The sequence below is a fragment of the Palaemon carinicauda genome, chromosome 21 (assembly GCF_036898095.1).
Source record: "Palaemon carinicauda isolate YSFRI2023 chromosome 21, ASM3689809v2, whole genome shotgun sequence".
In the NCBI taxonomy this organism is placed as follows: domain Eukaryota; kingdom Metazoa; phylum Arthropoda; class Malacostraca; order Decapoda; family Palaemonidae; genus Palaemon; species Palaemon carinicauda.
In genome coordinates, this window is record NC_090745.1 from 76,660,013 (window position 1) to 76,681,089 (window position 21,077).

Here is a 21,077-nt window from a genome sequence, read left to right on the forward strand (position 1 = left end):
TATCCTACCTTCTTTCACATACCGAGAGAAGGTAGGTCTGGTGGGGATGTCGCACTCTTTATTCATAAAAGTTACTCAAATCTTAAAACGTTTAAAAAAAAAATAGTGTAACAAGCTTTGAATATATAGAAATAAAATGTACGCCAACAAAAAACAAATGAATATCCTTTATAACAAACTACAAACCTCCTATAACAAAAACTAGTATCTTTTTTTTAAGAATTCGGTGATCTCATAGAGATGATTATCATGGAGAAAAGCGAATTGGTTATCTGTGGAGACTTCAATTTTTGGATGGACGACGCATTAAATCCTGACGCTTTGGCATTTAGTGTGTTACTAGAATCACATCGACAAGTGAATAATGACAACTGTACAACTACTTTAACTGGGCATACGTTAGACTTAGTTTTAAGTAATGACATGAATAATATTGTATCTGATATAAAAATCGAAGAGAAATGTACTATCTCCCCAGTACACAAAATTATTACGTGTGGTCTAACTCTACAGAAACATGCATTAGTAAAGAAAATAAACTTTAGACATAAAAAAAAAAAAAATTTCTCCCACCGTATTTATTGAAGAAGTTACAAAAAAAATAATTGATGCTATCAACATTCTCTGTGATGATGATGACCAACGTCGGTTAGGAACTAAGTGATTAAATGTGAATATGATACCATGTGCCCACCGATGGAAAAAGACTATAACAGTAAAAGACCAATCTTCTTGGTTTGATGGAGAGACTTTGGTAAAAAAGAGGGAAAAAAGACGTAGAGAAAGAAAGTGGAATAGGCTAAAAACTGAAAGTACTTGGGTAGAACAGAAAACTGCTGTGTGTCAGTATAACTACCTACTAAGAAGGAAAAAAAGCGAATACTATAAGAGAAAGATTCTCAAAGCAGCAACAGACATGAATAAGTTATATCATCTCCTGAATGGTATAATGAGAAATGTAAAAGAAAAGAAGCTGCCTGATGGATACAGTGACCAGGAACTAGCAAAAGATTTTCTAGTATCCTTTAAAAACAAAATTGAGAATATAACCATGTAATTTGTAAATACTCAACATCAGATCAATGATACACCAGGCACACAGACAAAATTAATACGATTTAACAACAACACAAGATGATATCACCAGAATTATCAAGAGAGCAAAGAAAAGCGCGATCGATCCTATGCCAATATCTGAAGTAATTGGAGAGGGAGAATGACTTTTCTAGTCTAGCCGAAATAATAATAAGAATAGAAAATGCAAGCGTTGGTGAATGTAAGTTTCCTAAATCTGAGCAAATGGATACAGTCACACCAGTTCTGAAAAATGCACTGGACTACCAGGAATTAAGCTCATACAAACCTATTTCAAATCTATTCTTTTTCTCAAAAGTGCTTGAATATGTAATTCTTGAACAACTAGTCAGTCGCTTAGAAGTAATAGAAGCTTTGCCTGACAGCAAATCTGCTTACAGAAAATTATGCTCCACGGAGACAGCCATCTGCTCTGTTGTAAATGATATGCTAGAAATGATGGATGAAAATAAATGTAGTATCTTAATACTGCTCGATTTCAGTGCTGCTTTTGATAAAGCTGTGCAAGAACTGCTACTAAATGATCTATGTTCCATCGGCGTTGAAGATCAAGCCTTCGAATACCTAACAGACTACTTAGTTAGTAGAAATTACTGTGTACAAATTGGAAACTCTTATTCATAATATGAACCCTTAAACAGAGGGCTACCCCGGGAGAGTGTACTTGGCCCAATCTTATTCTGTATCAATACTATTGGTCTATCGAAAATGCTATAAAGGCATGGCGTGAAGTTCAAACTATTTGCAGATGACACACAATTTTACTTCTCTATAAATGACATACATGACACTACTGAAACTCTAAACCGAATCCTCGATAGTGTTAGAAAATGGATAACATTTAAACAACTTAAATTAAATGAGAACAAAACTGAATTCATGGCGGTGGGTAAGAGAAACCACATGAGAATCTTGGGTGATATTCAAATGAACAATAATAATGACTCGGTGCCGATATCTAGTAAAGTTCGAGATCTAGGTGTATTTCTTGACTGTAACCTGTCTCTAAATGCCCAAATGATTAATGCAATAAAAACTGCAGGTTATTATCTAAGAAATATTGCGTTTATAAAAAAGTACCTGGACAAAAATTTTGTAAAGAAACTTGAAATAAACTGTGTTATTACCAGGATTGACTACTGCAACTCTATCTATTACAATTTACCAAAAGTGCAACTTAAGAAATTATAAAACAATAAACAGAGGAGCAAGACTGATAAAAGGTGTCCCACCTAGAGAAAGGATCACCCTTATATAATTCGATTTACACTGGCTGCCGATTAAAGCGAGAATTGAATTTAAGATATGTACAATAACCCACCAATTTATCATAACCGGTCGTCCAAAATACTTAAGAGAATTGCTATATATTGTGCAGCCAACAAATCGTGTCGTCACGAGAATAGTTACAGATGGCTTCAAATTGTTGGAGCCTAGATATATGTCTACTTTAGGCTCTAGGGCCTTTAAATATGTGGCCTCGAGACTACACAAGAAGCTCCCACGAAACAATCGAATGATTGAAGACATTAAGGCTTTCAAGAGGAAACTGAAGACTTTCTTATTTAAAATATCCTACAACAGTGATGATTTAATGGTAAATAAACAATACATGATATGTAACAATAAATACTCTGAATGAACAAGGTAAAACGACAGCAGAGGTCCTGTAGAGAGTAGGTTTCTCCTGCTGTATGGAACCGGAAAAGCAGCCATCAAAGTAAAGTAAGTAACATTTTTCAAAAAGATCTGCGTTGATCACCACCTCAATCCTGTGTTCTGTATTTGTATTTCCTTTTACTGTAGATATCAGGGCATGAAGCTCTTCTCTGTAATCACGTGTCTCTAGTTAGCCTTGAAATACAGGCTTTCAAAGGCAAGGCAAAGTAAAGGTTGGAGTTCCTGTGAGGAACCCAATCAAAGAACCTTGTGCAAGGACCACAGTCTTTATTAGCATGTCTGGTCGTCCTGATTCTGTTATGAGTTTTCCTTAAGTTTTGAAATAACCCAATAAACTCACAAAAGACCTCAATATGATTGTAGGTTATCAAAATTTAAACTTAATTACAAAATATTAAAAAATTTGTGATCTATTACTCAGCCAAAGGCAATAATATAAATATCAGTTTATACCCTTCTTAACTGGCTAGCTTCCAAACAAAGCAAAGTTGCTACTATACTGGTATTATGCAACTCAGATTCTTATAATCACGAGCCCCTGAAAAGAAAAGTTACAATTAGTACAATCATTCTAAAATTTTATCATTTATATATTCAGTGAAACAACAAATGTGATAAGATAAACGGAAGAGCTAACAATAGAGTATTGTAGCACGTGGATTAATGACATGAGTGAATATATAGGCTTAAAGAAAGGGAATATAAGCCTTTTCGATGTGCTAATAATAACACCAACTTCGAAACTTAAGAATTGCTGATCCTTATTTAGGAAGGTTTAAAAAATACTTCTACAAAGTTGCATTAATGTACGTAAGACGTGTTTTAAATGTGCAAAAAATAGTGCCTTCTTTAGGTCGTTCTTAAATGGGTTTTGCACCAAATCTGACACTTAAGAATGATTGATCCTTCATCAGGAAGCTCTAAGGTATATTGCCACAAACTTTCATTGATGTACTCAAAACGTGATTTAAATGTGACTGTAGCGCCCCCTTTGAGCCCTTCTTAAATGCATTTTGCACCAATTGTGCCCCTTAAGAATGGCACTTCTGTAATCACAGTGCCAAAACAAAACTTTTATCACAGGTTTGATTGATGTTCTCCAAAATGCAATTTAAACCTGATTTAGGGGGCAATTCAAGCTGCGCCCCCCTACTCAACGCACCAAAAACATAACTTAAGAATGATCATTCGGGGATATCCATCACACTAGCTGATGACTTTAGCTATCAAACCTTTTGTACTCGAGATGTAATACAAATCTCTGTGAGCTCCCGCACTACTACTATCATATTTTAAAATTTTTTAGGGTTCAACTTCGTGCGTCATAATTTGCACCATACAATAATTTTAGCTAGATCTATAGTTAAAGGAATTCAGCAACCTCAGATCTACAGTCAGGAGATGGAATTGATGCAAAACCACATTTCATATGTATATAATATCAAAAGTAATAGGCCAAGAACAATACCCTCAGGATAACTAGATATCACAGTCCTATCTGGATTTTTCATCAATTAATAAATTCCAAATATTTATCCATAAGGCCCTGATTGCTCTTTCACAATTGCATTCTTCCTATTTGCTTCAGTTCCAACATGACTACCGTCACAAGAAGACATATCCCAGAGAGGGGTTCAATCTTTTGCGGAATTTAGTGTTAATTCATATATTTCGGGGATTGATTACGTTTCAGTATTTGACTTTTGAAAGTAAAAAGTATCCATGAATTAGTAAATATGTGTACAAGGATCATCCATGCACCGCTTGTCAGAATTGAGGAGTAATAAGGTAATGCTTATTAGCCAATGAAACCCGCCACAAAGAAGCTAAACCAATTTGAGGAACGTGTATTACGCTTGAAATTAAATAAATTATTAAATATATGTCAATTGTAAATGAATTAATCCCGTATTCGGATTTATCCAATAACCTTGTTATTTTTACATATTTTTTTTTCAACCTTGGAAACGGATATGTAAATAACCTGGCTATGGTAAAGTGGCACGTAACAAATTTTATCTATTCATATTTCTACATAAATATCGTATCGCATCGCGTTGGTAATCAATCTTCAACACCTAGATCGTAACACGTTTCAGCTTACTGCATATTTTCTGTGTGGTTGCTTCCTTTATTTTATTCGGTGGCAGGGCATTTCCTGTCTAAGTCAAATTTATTAGCTTTCAGAATACCTTGTTAGGGTTTTAAACGGTCGAAACTTTTATAATTTTTCTTGCCTACAATTGAAAGGAAATTGTCAGAAAATTTAACTACGAATATTAATCAGCGATTTTAGAAAACGAAGCGGAAATCAGTGACATCTAAAAGTAAAAATCCAAAGGTGTATACGGTCAGCTATACGTGGTAGGTTCTTCAAAATAGAGAAATGGTCGGCAGTTGGATATTTTTTCTCATGCAATATAAGACTGTGATTATCCACTCCTGTAGAAATCTCCTTTCACTTATTCATACCATGTGTGATGGGTAAGCCAAGTATCTGTTCACCACATATAGTTAACACTTATGGACGTAGGGATGATCTGTAGAAAAACTTTTCCGTAGCTGTAGAAGTGCTCAAGAAAAAATACTTATAGCACAGGAAGTATAACTACGAACAAGAGTCCTTACTCTCAGGTGTGGAAATGAAGTTTCAGCAGGAACAGCATCATGGTATATAACGATACGGTATATCATTATCATATCTTGCAGAGAAAAGAGAAACGTCACTTGGTGTTCCACATTCCCCTCTGAACAAGCTTCAAAATGTGGTGCAAAGTATAAAGAACAAAAAATATATATTTGAACAGACCCCAATGTGGGAGATATTGATCGAGCAGAGCATTACATATCTTCCTACTGTTAGATACAAAAGTCTCTAAAGTGAGTGTGATAAAATCTTTTCTTTTTTCCAATTAAAAGTGGCCATACTAAATAGATTCATTCTTAATTGCACCTATCTGAACATTAAGGGTAAAGAGGTTGTAACTCCCTTCATTTCCACAAAGACCTCATAAGAGAAATCGATGGAGACAAGGAATAATCTTCCCATTTGGAAGGAGAAACACTTCCGACTACGAGCAATGATTCATCGGAAAACACGTCATTGTCAGACAAGGAAAAATACCTCTGATGAATTAATGACGTGCAGTGGCAGACGTGGACAAGGTGACTGAAAGAATATAGAATATATTTGTAAATTTACACCAGATGACCTGTCATAATCCTTAGAGCGCTTTGAAAAGAACTAAAATACATATTGAATTTGTGTATTTTGCTTATATAACTGTTTTGAATTATTATTAGTTTAATATGTAAAAGTTTTTTTTTTTTTTTTTAATTTTCTATTGGCACCTATGTTTTTACTTTTTTTAATTATCTTCTTGAGAATAGAACATACTTTCAAATAGTATATACAACATATTTAAAGCATTGTGATAACAACTTAATAAGTTTAACAGTTAAAAGTTACCCGACTACTCTAATATTCTGTGGCATCTTGTAATTAGCTTGTTTTAGTTTCCTTTAGAACACGCTCTCTCATATATCCAGAAACTTTCTGAGTAAGATATCGATGACTTTAAAATTTACGGCAATGTACTAGTATGTAGGAGTAAAATTCGAGAAATTCTAAATTAAATGATACGGTGATGTAGAAATTGTAATGCCTATGGTAGCCAGCTTTCTCTATCTTGTTGCTCTCTCTATTGTGACTATTTTATGATTTCTAGGTGGATTGCCGTAATAATTTTGACTGTATTTCCATGGAAAGTTTCATTTGACGTAGTCCTCTGATTTTCGACATATAAGCAAATTTTTGTTGAGAAAGTATTTCCATGGTTTAAAAGGACCTTGGTTCGGGCGGACTGGTCTCCCTTGCCTCAAGTGGCTCCATTTTAAAAACACCAATCCCATCCACTTTTTAGAAAATTTTGTTTTCATCTTAATATATACTATTACATAAAATTCTGATTAATGCTAATGTGTCCTTGTAAACTGTCTGATTTGTTTTGGTTCGATGCGATTTTAAGCTTGTGGATACATAAATGGTATTTTTAAATGGATTTTACGTTGGCTGAGATAGGCGTTTTTTTTTTTTTTTTTCTTTTTTTTTATTTATTTATTTTTTTTTTTTTAAGAATATTTTGTAGTCCAAGATTCGATCGAAACATTTTTCAACATCAACAGTAAATAAAATATTTACGTACCATTGCATTGCTATCTATTTTAGTAGGTCACTAGTAAAAAAATCATAATCATTATACACGACGGAAAACATGGAAATTTAATTTCTCCCCCTCCCCAACTCTCTCTCTCTCTCACTCTCTCTCCTCTCTCTCTCTCTCTCTCTCTCTCTCTCTCTCTCTCTCTCTTATTAATTATGAAAGGTGGTTTTTTATCAAGTCTTGCTTCTATGAACTGTCAAAGTTAAGTTAATTTCGATGAAAGTTTTCTTCGTAAAGGGAAAGAAAGCCCAAAAAAATCGTAAGATTTCCATCCAGGAACTTCGTAACACTTCAACCTTTGTAATTGCATTAACCTTCCACTATTTCTTTGACGAACAACAGAATTGGGTTACCCAGTTATATACGCATTTCCGCATTGCTACAAACAATCATAGAAAATGCATTGTTTGTGGAATGCTATTGAGATTTGTGATGGCGCCAATAAAGTAAGAGATAATGTTTCTTTATATGCATGCTTCCAGGTTACTATTATTTGTATTAGGTATATATATATATATATATATATATATTTCTGTATATATATATTTATATATATACATATATATATGTATGTATGTATGTATGTATGTATGTATATATATAGATACAAACTCACACACACACACACATATATATATATATATATATATGTATATATATATATATATATATAGATATGTATATATATATATATATATATATACAGTATATATATATATTATACATATCTATATATATATATATATCTATATATATTATATATATATAGATATATATATATATGTATATGTATATGCATATATATATATATATATATGTATGTATATATATGTATATATATATATATATACAGGAAGGTTGGGGCATCTGGAACGCCGTAGATTTAATATAAATAGAATGGAGAAAAGCCAGCGTAGCATCATACATTTATTTTCCAAATTTTCAAGAATTTGGGTCTCATCATCAGGGCTGTAAAATATACAAAATATACAAATTAAAAAAGACTCAGTATTACTGTTAATATAAATAGAACAACGTAAAAGTTAAATCATTTAAAAAATGAACTAATAAAAAAATATATATATATAAAATTAAAAGTGAAGAATGCTCAATTTAGTACCTATCTCTATGGAGCTAAAAGACTGAGTGACGTTGTCTGGTTTGGAAAGGAGGACGTCAACTATGTTATATATAGAACTGTAGAAGAAGTCTGACCATTAATGAAGGCACAAGCTGTTTGATTGTCAACGTCTCTAAAACAGAGAGAGAATAGTCATTGGGCGGTTGGGTGACAATGTGAAAATCCTTATTTGAAAATGGTGTTCTACATTTATTACAATGTTCTCGTATGTTGGAAAATTCTTTTGTTTTCAAAGTACATCGTACGGTGACTGACTCCGAGGTGAGAATCGATTCTGACTTTGAGCAATCCTTTGGTGGCTCCCACGTATTTCCCGATCTTACATTTCGGGCAAGTTAAAGCAATATACCACCAAAGACCGCATCAAAGTCGGAAGTTTATCTTTGTGGGAGAACAAAGAACCCAGACCAGAGTTTTAGGATCTTTTTCTATCAACTTAAGGTTCACAGCCGGAAAATTTTCTGAATGACTTTCTGTATTTGTACCTTAAATGCGTTAGACTGAATTAAAGGTATAGAGGCATATATTAATAATTTAGGCACGTTTTGGTACAAGTTGACGTGGTTGAAATTTATCATTTAAAATGTTATTACATATTTCAAGAGTAAGGCTGGAGGATACGAAATCCAGTTTTTACTTCAGTTTTTTAAAAACAATTCGTATCCTCCAGCCTTACTCTTGAAATATGTAAATAACTTTTTAAATGATAAATTTCAGCCATGTCAACTTGTACCAAACGTGCCTAAATTATTAATATATGCCTCTATTGAGGGACATTGCAGCCATATAGTTCAAAATCTGTTACGCAGTTCAAATAGAATTATTACTATTTACGTCAGCTAAAACATGTTAATGCTGTTGAATATCAACTTTGTATTTCTAAGAGCCAATTAAAATCTATACTAATTACTAATGATAGTAAGCTCTTAAGTTAAGACTTAACGAATATTCTTAACAATGTTTGGACAAACTCATTCATGATTTCTAAACAAAGGAGTGTATACGTTCTTCCTCTATAAATAAAAATTATTTTATGATTGCATTGTTAGTAAGATAAATTGTTACATAATATACACATAGGATCTGGGTTTATTTCTCAGTGAAGTGCGTCTGTTGAATTCATTATCCATGATTAGGATATCAATCTCTGGCACCTTAGTTCAGTATATCATTGAGTACGTTGCCTGAGATTTTTCATAAATCTGACCATCCTTCGCATTTAGATCTGTACAAACTGTACTATTCTGTAGGTAGTATTGGGAAAGCTGTAAACTGTAGGCGCCCTCCGCGTTGGAACCTAGGGACTTGTATCTCACTGATTTTCCAAATAGAATTGTTGCTTGGCTAGTAGTAAAAGTAAATATTTATTGATAGAGTGATGAATATCTAGATATATAGAGAGATGAACTATATGTATTTATTGTTCATATGTAGGCGCTGATAAGGATGTGTTATGTTTTATTCTCCACATCTCTTCAGTGTATTGGTCGGAAAATTTTGTTATAGATCATCTTAAGAGTTTAGAACTAGAGCAGGAGCCCGCAGTGGTTTGCGTAACTGAAAAGCGAACCAATTTTCTTAGTCATAGTGATGTTGTATGTACATCACTGTTTATGAAAACTGAAGTCTGCCCGGGATCTGGTGGTGGATGTGGCCCTCAGCGGCATGAAAGTGATATGGAAAAATTAACCTAGATCAGCTGGAAAGTGAACCACTTGATAATGGTGTTTAAATGTCCCTTATACCTTCAGGAACTGGGAATGGGTACTGACAGACTTTTTGTGTGGTGGCGTGACCCTGACTGACTTACGTAACTGCCACGTCAAAATTGACCTAGTTCAGCTGAAAAGTGAACCGAATGAAACTTGTTGTAAAATCATCGGTACCACCCCAGGTATAGTGAATGACCACTGACAGACAGTTTCTGTGGTGGGGTACCCCTGACAGACATGCCCAAATGACCAGACCCCATAATTAATTCCTTCAGGACCAAGATGTAATGATGCTTTGTAACACTGGTCACTATATCCAAGTCCAGAAGGGGTTAAGTTAGATTAGCTTGTAAGCGAAACAGATGAAATAGAATGAAACGAACATATAAAATTATCATGTATATTCATCACTGGCCAATGTTAAAATGAACATTGTTTCCCATAGAACATCTATATCCCTGACAATGTAATGCATAAAAAATATTGAAGAAGTAAATATAAATAAGATTAAAATCATGTTTTCTGAAAGACACCAAAGTAAATAACGCCATCCTGATAATTAGTGCCTATCATCGAACAGTTACAATGGATTAAGTGCATTTCCTTAAACATATATCTAATATCTAATATTTAATATCTAATATCGTACATGCACAATAGAATTGATCAGACTGAATGAAAATATAATCCATAATAATTCCTTTCACATCATTGTGGATGCTGAGAAATAATAGTTAAAAAAGGGGGATAAATCCGGCTGCCCATATATATTACATCGTTAAATGTTTTGTGCACATACTATAACCTTGCATTAAATGCACTGTGTCAATGGAGGACCAACTATTAAATATACTAATCCATCTGTTCAGTATCAGAATCTGAGTCCTCACTCCATGGCTCATCCTCACACTGGTCATAGTCACTCAGTTCATCAAGGTTATCTGTTTCCATCACTTTTTCCTCTGATTGACTAAGAATTTTCTGATCTTTGTCACTGTCATTAGCAAATAAAGAATCAGGAACGGCTGGTCCGTCAAACCAGGTTAGCTGCAACAAGTCACCATCTACTGCCCAACCATAATCAATGGCGCATAGGCCTTGATCAGGTGATTTTGTGTTAGCATGACTCCACAAAACTGTCACGTAGTGTGCCCTTAGTAGTTTTTTCTTAAGTGTCCGACATGTTGGGGGCAACAATGCTCAGTCAACCTTTTTGATATCAAGAAGTGGGTTTTCCTGAAAGGAATGTGGAATCATATGACAAAATACTTCAAAAGAGAATGTTCTTAAGTTAGATTAGATTGAAATAATTGAGTAATATACTCAGAATGCTTTTCGTGTCAAAATAAATGTGGGTTGTTAAGACCCTAGAGTGAGAGACAGAAAGAAATATCATAGAATGTGCATTGGAGGTTACGATTTGAATACATTGTTACTCTCTTAAGTCAATTCAAGGGAGACATGTTACATCCTGAAAACCCAACACACTCGATACACATATACCTTATCTACTGTGCCCCACATATGCATAATTCTTCTATAACGTGCTTCATCTACATCACGTTCTTTGTTTTGGCCATACACCTTGCAAACAAACTCGGATGCCACGTCTATGCTAACTTCACCGTCAACTTCACCAATGTTGGAGAACAACTGGAGAAAGCTTCCAGTTGGGTCCATCTCAAGTATTTCTAGAGGTTTGACTTTGCCTTTCCTGAAGGGGAATATGAATCATGTATGTAACAATGGCATGACTATCTCTTCAAACTAATTAACTTCATTTTGTCATGATTCTAAATCTTTGCTGTACAATGAGTATGCCAACTCAATCTGTCAGTTAAAGGTGGAACAAATTCCTACCTGTAAAAGGCTGATGTGAAGTCACATCCAGTGAATGCGTGGTATCCCGGCAGTGCTTTTGGGAGTCCTGATTTTCGCTCCTCAAGAACCTCTACAATATTGGTGACATTAATGTATCGCCTGCTGTTTCCGCTGCCACAGTCCATGAAGACATTTTTGGAGGACCTCACTTCTGGTTCTTGATTTCCAAGTATACCAGTAAGTATAATGAGAACATCTGTATTGGATGCTCGTACATGGACCTTGCTTCCCGAGGTATTTTCCAGGTGGAATTCTATAAGGGTATCTGCCTCCTCGTGGTGGCCTGGAGGTGAGCTGGGCTGGTCACTGACATCTCCTGGAAGTCATTTGGCGTATATTGGAAATATTCACCGCCATAAGAGGCATACAGTGTTTTTCCATTTAGGATGTTCCAATAGTGATTTCCCTCCCATTCCTTTAGCAGAAATTTTCCAAGTTCGCTTATGAACATTCCATTCTTGAGAAGTTTTACTCCTTTATGTCTCATTGTTTGGTTAGGTCCAGTGATTGTGTAAACAGAATCTTCTGCACCACGCAATTTTCTCCGTCCTTGAGTGAATTTTCGACGTACTTATCAAGGCAGACATGGATTTCATCCCCTCTACCAGTGCATACTGTAGATAGGATGGTTCGGGCAATAGCTCCGTACGATGTTCCAACATTCTAACTGACAAGACAGAATGAATAAGCAGGCCTCCATCATATATCCGAACACAAATACCTTGATGTAGCTCTGTTGGGATTTGTGTGTCTCTCTGGAACTCTTCCAGCCTATTCAGTAATGTATGCTTCCTGCTCTTCAAGAGTGCTCCATCAGCATGTGCCAGGGAAAGAGGATATGACGTGATTGGATACCTGAGAACGTGCCTGAGATCGAAGTTGGTATTTTCGGCCACAACAATGATGATTCTTATGAAAAAGTCCCTCAGACTTTCAACCCTCTTTGCAGTTTCTGTAGCAGGAGTCGTCCATTTTTTCTTCTTTTCGTTTTCAAATGCAAAGTTATTCACCCTTATCCTTTTTACTGACTTCAGAAATCTTGCCGAGTCCTATTGCCACTCTCTTTCGATTGGTTGTCTTGCTACCTGCCCCCTCTGCAGTGTTCCGAGGAGATACTTCTCAGTTTCTTTTGTTGCCGCCTACCCAGTTGCAAGGTTCACCATTGTGTCTGGAGCTTCAAGACTGAAGGGATTGCAGAATTCGTCTATTTTCTCACTTAGCGCCTGCATTTGCTTGTTGTCTTTTCTTATTCTGTATGAATGGCACTGTGCTATGGCACTCTCTCCCACTTCAAGTCCAGCAAAAGTTCTCAGCTCCAGTACGGCCATGTCTCTCTGGTTCATGGTCATGGACCATCTTCGTCTGGCATTTTCAGAATTTCTGAAGGCTACAATCCCTTTCATACTGAACACTGCATCCCGATTTACTGTCTGTTCAAGTGAGAGATCAACTGCCAACCTGGAGTAGTTCTTTTTTGTTCGCCGTATTGAAAAAGCCCCCTTCTGGAGTATTTCTCTGAGTTGAGGGTGGGAAGATGTCAGCTTGTGTAGAAATAGTGTCCCCCATCTGGCGTAATTTGGACGATTTAAAGAGAAGACATCCAGTATGACTGGGAAAACATCTATCCATCTTCATCATTTGTTTTAACACAGCGGTGTAGCTCACGGTGTACCCTGTTTACCAGGAATATATATGATCCCCAGAACTGAGCCATTGGGCCGATGGTTCCCTCCATGACAGAATAGAAGAATTCTTCATATTTCAGAAGGTGCTGCATAACAACTGGATCAGAGAGATGGTCTTCAACTTGATTTGATCGAATCATCATCACATCTTGAAATGCTTGATACTCCTCCTCTGCAAGGTCTTGCACGAAACGGTCATGCAGCTTCTGTTCCATTACATTAGCCAGAAGTTCATGAATTTTTATACAACGATTGGATTGTAGAACTTCCCCTTCATGAAGCCCATCATCGAACCCTCTGCCAAGACTTCTGCTTCAGTTAGGATAAATTCTATTCCACTTTCGTTGATCATAGTTCCGATTGCACCATAAAATGCTAGCTCAATGTGAAAATTGCTTAACATGATCAGTAACTTGTCAAAGAGAGGGGACTGGAAAGCTTGGAGGGAATAAACTTTGAGGGCAACAGTTAGATCATACATCACGACTACATAACTTTGTCCGGTTTCCTTTGCAACATTAAGAGTATGAATCATAGTCTCTCTCACAACTGCATTACCTGTAGGAGATTTTGGAATTGGGTCCATATAGCAGATTCGTTGCACTGGGAGCATGTCCTTTACAAAATTGCTGATGAATCCTGCATAAAGTGGAGTGTCACCTTTTCCCAGTTGCAAAACCAAGTACAAATCCAATGGTTTCAGCTGTAGCCCTGGTCTTTGATGGAGTTGTAGAGATGAGGCGCTACCACTGCCTTGACTCGTGACTGTTGAGGCCGTACTGGTGAAGATGGCTGCCTTCAAGGATTTTTCAAGTGGAAGAATTTCCTGCTCATTTCCCACAAATGTTCAATTTTTTCCATCACAGAACTGAAAGGAAGAGTTACTAAATTGCCCCTTGTCTTGCTCAGCTGTGTTTTGATATGTGTGACTAACAGTGGAATTAAGTGTTGCTTTTCCATCTAGTGTCTCCACATTTGCATCATTGTTGTCCCATACACAAGCTGTTGCTCTATCTGCGAGTAAATAAATACCATCAGGTGCAACATGACTACCTGATGAAACTGAGTAAGCGAATTCAGTTTCAAGACCTTTAGCGTCACAGTAACTAATGCTATGACCTGCACGGCTCAAAATCTGCAATATTAACTTTGATCCTGTCAGTGAAGCTACACCCAGTCCCATTGCAGTGCGTTTTTACGGCTTAACTGTACCTTGCGTAGCATTAAACACAGCATCAGATGCCATCGATGTGGCCCTTCGGTCAATTGCCCCATTTTGAGGCCCTTGTAAGTTTGGTGTAAGGCCACCTAAGAGGCTTCTAAAAAACAGCTCCAGTTGCTTTGGTATATCCAGTGCACTTTCTTTCAAGTTTTGCACTGTGGCTGGATCAGGCACTTTAAATTTTGGCCACTGCATGATCTGGGAACGAAGATGGAGGGCCGCCCATATTTTTTCCTCATGTTCCTTTGTGTTGTCATACAGATGTACTCGTGTCTGTTCTTCAGTGAGTGATGCGGCATGGATGAAATTTCCCCTTCTATTGTCAACAAGCTTCACTCGAACTTGGTCACCAAATTTATCTTTAACTTTCCTTATCAGATTTTGTGTTGTGTATGCCTCAACATCTTAAGGATCACCTTCATTACTTGTGTATTCAGCTTTGTACCTATTCAACAATGATGTCACCATCAGAGACTTTTCATTTTGGATAATTTGTTCTGTGATGAAACCACACAGGGATTTGAATGCCCTTTTATGGATATCATGAGGTGTTGCACAGCTTGTTTCTGCCACTTCTGTCTCATGCATGAAATGCCATCTGCACGACTTGTGGTATTTACCCTCTTTGGCAATAAGATCAATATTGCCCATGATCAAACTTTTGAAATGGTCATTTGTGGATTTATGGGCCCGCTCCAATAGTGTATCACAGCCACCTTTTGTTGCAATTGATGTAAGCGATTCCTCTTTTCCCCGTTTCTTTTTCCTCTCCTTCCCACAGAAGATACACTCTCTTTTTAAGATGCCATGCCTCTCAGTCTTTGGCAAGACACTGCTTGACCTTGTATCTCTCTTTGATGGACCCATCTCATCTTTCGGTCTCTTCACAGCAGTGTATCTTTGGTGGCAGGAGGAATGGTACATTTCACCACAAAAGTCAGAGCTCATAATCCTCCTTGTGACTTCTTCATATTTGTCACTCATCAGGATGGAACGAATGGATGCTGCATACTTCAAGGAGGGTCCTGTTCTCTCAATTCTCTTCAACTTTTTATCCTCTTCAGTTAACGTTTGCAGATGAAACAGATGGAGGCCACCGCACCATTTTCATTACCCTAGAAAAAAAAAACATCCACAAATAACAAACTTCTTAATACCATTAGTGCTTCATACAATAACAAATGTGTGTTCTAAAACGATCTGAAAACACCACTAAAACAATTAGAAGTTGAAATTTTCATTACCTTCCCGTTTACTCTTGGTGATAAACGTTTATTATCATCTCCAGTTTGAGATAGCTCCTCTGTGAAACTTTCCAATAGATCTTCCACCTGGCAAGGAGATTTGTCCTAGTCCATTTCTTCAGTTACTTTGAACCTGAAACAAATTTAATGTTGTAAAGCACATTTAAAGATTGATTGTCAATCACTATACTTGGGGTAGTACTGATAATTTTACAACAAGTTTAATTTATTTCACTTTTCAGCTGATCTAGGTCACTTATGGGGTCTGGTCATTTGGGCATGTCTGTCAGGGGTACCCCACCACAGAAACTGTCTGTCAGTGGTCATTCACTATACCTGGGGTGGTACCGATAATTTTACAACAAGTTTCATTCGGTTTGCTTTTCAGTTGAACTAGGTCAATTTTGACGTGTCAGGGTCACGCCACCACAAAAAAAGTCTGTCAGTACCCATTCCCAGTTCCTGAAGGTATAAGGGACATTTAAACACCATTATCAAGTGGTTCACTTTCCAGCTGATCTAGTTCAATTTTTCCATATCACTTTCATGCCGCTGAGGGCCACATCCACCACCAGATCCCGGGCAGACTTCAGTTTTCATAAACAGTGATGTACATACAACATCACTGTGACTAAGAAAATTAGTTCGCTTTTCAGCTACCCAAACCACTGCGGGCTCCCGGTCTAAACAGGGGGTGTGAACGAAATTGGAAATAACCAGTTACTGTATTTGTGAATATTGGGAAGGAATTAGAGAGAGTTTATGTGTGAACATTTCTAAATATTTTATTGGCCGGAATGATGGAAGTTTAGATAAAGAACATACGTGGTTTTTTGAAAAAAAAACGTAAAGAATTTGAAAATAGCTAGCTCATACTTAGATGTGTCTTGATTCATATATTTGTACCACGCTCGCAGATATATATATATATATATATATATATATATATATATATATATATATATATATATATATATATATATATATATATATATTTATATATATATATTCATATTTATATATATACATATATACATATATATATATATATATATATATATATATATATATATATATATATATATATATATATATATATTTCACAATAAACATGATACGATGGTGGAAAGAAGTATGATGTGCATCAAAGAAATGGTTAAGGCAGAAAAGTATCACGTGAAAGGTCTTTAAGAGAAAAAGTTTATACGAGTCAAGCTATTGTATTTGGAGCGAATATGAAATAAATGTATATATGGATAAAGAAAGAAAAAACATTTAAAAATATTTTAATTTTTATTATTATTATTATTATTATTATTATTACTATTATTAGCTACAACTACAGTTAAAACAGTTGGCAAAGTACGATGCTATAAGCCCAAGGACTCCTACTAGGAAAAATAGCCAACCAAGGAAAAGAAATTAATAACATAAAATAGAAGAAATTAGTAATAGACATGAAATATTTTAAGATTAGTAACAACGTTAAAATAGATCTGTCATATATAAAATATAAAGAGAGACTTATGTCAGCCTGTTCCACCGACTCAATGGCCAGATTAGGTAGATTGTTCCACATATTAGTCCTAGTGGGAATAAAACTAATACGATGGTGTGTATTGTTGAGCAAGACACTTATTACTATGTACAGGATAGTGCAATCTGGGAAGCTTTGAATGCAAAGAATGGTTAGAATAAAGAAAAATTCTGAGCAACATGCACATAGAACTTACCGAACAGCGATGCCCATGATTAGTATTGAGATCAGGAGTAAGAAAATTAAGTTTTTATCCAAGAAACGAGGATGAGAGTCAGCAGCTGAAAATCAAGCTGGAGAACAATGTTCGAAAGAATGGAGAATAAAAGCATTAAACCATTTATTTAGAATACATGGATCACCTAAAGTCTTGACAAGCTCTCTCTATAAGCTAGATTTATGTGCAATTTTGAATAGGAAACGGACCGAACGTGTTTCTCGGAAGTAAATTTGTGATAAAAAAATCACACCTAAATCTTAAGAGTTGTATTGAGTTGAATATACATTTTCAATGCAGAGATCTGGATATTGCAGAACCACTGTCCTCGACCTATTTTTAGTCATGCATTGGGATTTCTATAATATAACGCAAAACAATTGGTATCATGCACTAATTTTAGCAAGAGATCTATTATGAAATTCAAAATCCCCAAACCTACATTTAGGAGATATAATTCAGACAAAGAGAGTAGCATGTACCAACCGTGTGTCACACAATTGTACATAATTATTTTGTATATATTATGCTTGTATCTTCGCTCTTCCCTCGCACTAAAAAGAACCTGAATGATCATGTCTCCGGTTTTGCTCTGTAATATTGTCTGTCTCTCGAACATGTTATGGCCTGTTGCCTTGAGATTTTGTATATAAAGGAGAGTGTTCCTTAATAAACAACTCAGTTGATTGCATCCTGCCTTTGAGTTCACAACCCTCTCTCGGCCCGTCACATTGGTGACCGCGGAAGTCGACTCTCTCCCACTGCTTTCCACACCCACCCCCTCGCCCCTTCATCGTTGGTACTATGACGGACTCTACGGCAGTTGGTGCTGCGGCCGCTCCATTCAAACTTTCATAGTTTGACAGCGGAGAGGCGTTTGCTTGGTTTCAGCGCGCAGAAGTCCAGTTTCGTATCAGGGGCGTGACTCGCTCAACCACCAAAGCGGATTATGTTCTCGCGGCGATACCCGAGGACACCTTCCCATAAATATCCGACTGGCTTTGTGAACAAGGAGACACCCCAATAGCGTATGACGCCCTTAAAACATACCTTCTGCAGCAGTACTCGCCGTCGCCAGCCGCCCATATAGCAAAGCTTTTTCAGCTCTCGCAACAACCATTGGGGGACCAAAGGGCTTCGCTTGCCCTCATGGAGATGACCAGTATCGCTCGCCTTCAACCTGCCGCAGACGGCTCTCCTCGTGAGGTGAACCTACTTCGTGCCCTTTGGATACGCCGTTTATCCGAACCTGTACGCGCTGCCATACCCGATGTCGATAGTTTACCTATAAAGGACTTGATGACCAAAGCCGATGCCCTTATGGACAGCCACTTCAAGACCTCCATCAACGCCTCCACCCCTGACGACGAGAATGCCTATTCAACGTCAACCGAAGCTGACATGAATGCCGTAGGATATACACGCCTAACCCGTGACGTGCCGAAACGGCGACAAAGCCGCCCACCACCCACCAATCGCTCGCGCCCCAACGAATGACTTCTACAGCCACTTACTACCTCCCATCCGCCGCAGTTTTGCTACCACCACTTCAGATTCGGGGCAACTGCGAAGAAATGTGCCAAGGATTGTCAGTGGCCAAAAAACGTGTAAGTAGGCCATCGCTTGTGGCGGTGGCCTCCCATGTTTCTAATCTTTTCTTTTTACATGATGCAGGAACGGGCGTGCGATTTTTGGTAGACACGGGTGCTTGTCGTTCTCTTTTGCCAAGGAAATTCTTCAAGGCACGACGTAGTCTGTCTACATCTGCCGACGTCCGCTTGATAGCTGCCAACAGATCTGCGATACCCACCTACGGTTACGAGAACCTCACATTATCGTTCGGAAACGGTAAATTCAATTGGAAGTTTCTCGTTGCTGACGTCACAATGCCAATCCTCGGTGCGGGTTTCCTCTCTCATTTCCACCTTCTGGTCGATGTCGCCCACCGACGATTGGTCAACGCAGACTCGTATTTGTCGACACCTCTTCAACCCGCCCCCTCTAACCTCGCTCTCCACATCAGAGCACCCACGGATGCCTACGCCCACCTCCTCACGTCGTACCCGGAAGTTTTCCGTCCAGAACTTCGCCAAACGCCCACGGTTCCTGCCAAGCACGGTATTTATCACCATATCAAGACGACGGGACCCCCAGTCTTCGCAAAGTTCAGACGTCTGGCACCGGAACGATTGGCAGCCGCCAAACAGACGTTCGCCGAACTGGAGGAAATGGGCCTTTGCCAAAAGGCCTCCAGCCCATGGTCGTCACCCTTACACATCGTTCTGAAGAAAGACGGCTCCCTCCGTCTGTGCGGGGATTACAGGCGCCTGAACATGCAAACAGAACCGGATCACTACCCCCTCCCAAACATCGCCGACGTGACCTCCTACCTGCACAAAGCGAAGGTTTTCTCTACGCTCGACCTCCTGAAGGGGTATTATCAGGTGCCTATGAACCCAGAAGACATCCCCAAGACTGCCATCATGACTCCGTTTGGTACATACACCTTCAATTACTCCTGTTTTGGCCTTCGTAATGCTGGGGCAACGTTTCAACGCCTCATGGATGGCATCTTAGGGGACCTCCCTTTCTGTGTATGTTATGTGGACAACCTATTTGTGTTCTCTTCCTCAAAAGAGGAACACCTCCGTCACCTGCGCATCGTGCTCGACCGCCTGCAACAAAACGGCCTTGTAGTCCGGTACGACAAGTGTACCTTTGGCGCCAACGAAGTGTCGTTCTTAGGGCACCGCATCACTCCTGAAGGAGTCCATCCCCTCCCTGAGAAGGTAGCAGCCGTTCAGAACTTCCCCGCGCCCTCGACCGTCAAAGCTCTGCAGGAATTCTTGGGCATGATCAACTATTATAACCGTTTTCTGCCAGCCATTGCCGCCACTCTTGCTCCCCTCTACGCCTCCCTCAAGGGCAAGCCAAAGGACCTGAAGTGGGGTCCCCTTCAAGAAGCAGCCTTCTGCAATGCAAAGAAGGCCCTATCAACTGCTGCGGCTCTCACTTTTCCTATCCCACACACCCCTCTCTTTCTCTCCACCGATGCCAGCGACGTCGCTATTGGTGCAGTACTCGAGCAGGTGGTCAAAGGCTCACCCCACCCATTGGCCTTCTTTAGCAGAAAACTGTCCAAGGCAGAATCGGGTTATTCTACCTTCGATCGAGAATTGCTGGCGGTGCACTTGGCTGTCCGTCACTGTCGCCATTTCTTAGAAGGTACGCCCTTCATCATTCGCACAGACCACATGCCTCTGGTGCACGCCTTCACTCGACGGTCTGATGCCTGGTCCGCCCGTCAACGCCGACATCTCTCCGCCGTGGCTGAATACAATTGCACCCTCCAATACGTCCCTGGGAAAATGAATCCCATTGCTGATGCCCTGTCAAGAAACACGTTGGCTGCCGTTCAACTGGGATTGGATTACAACGCC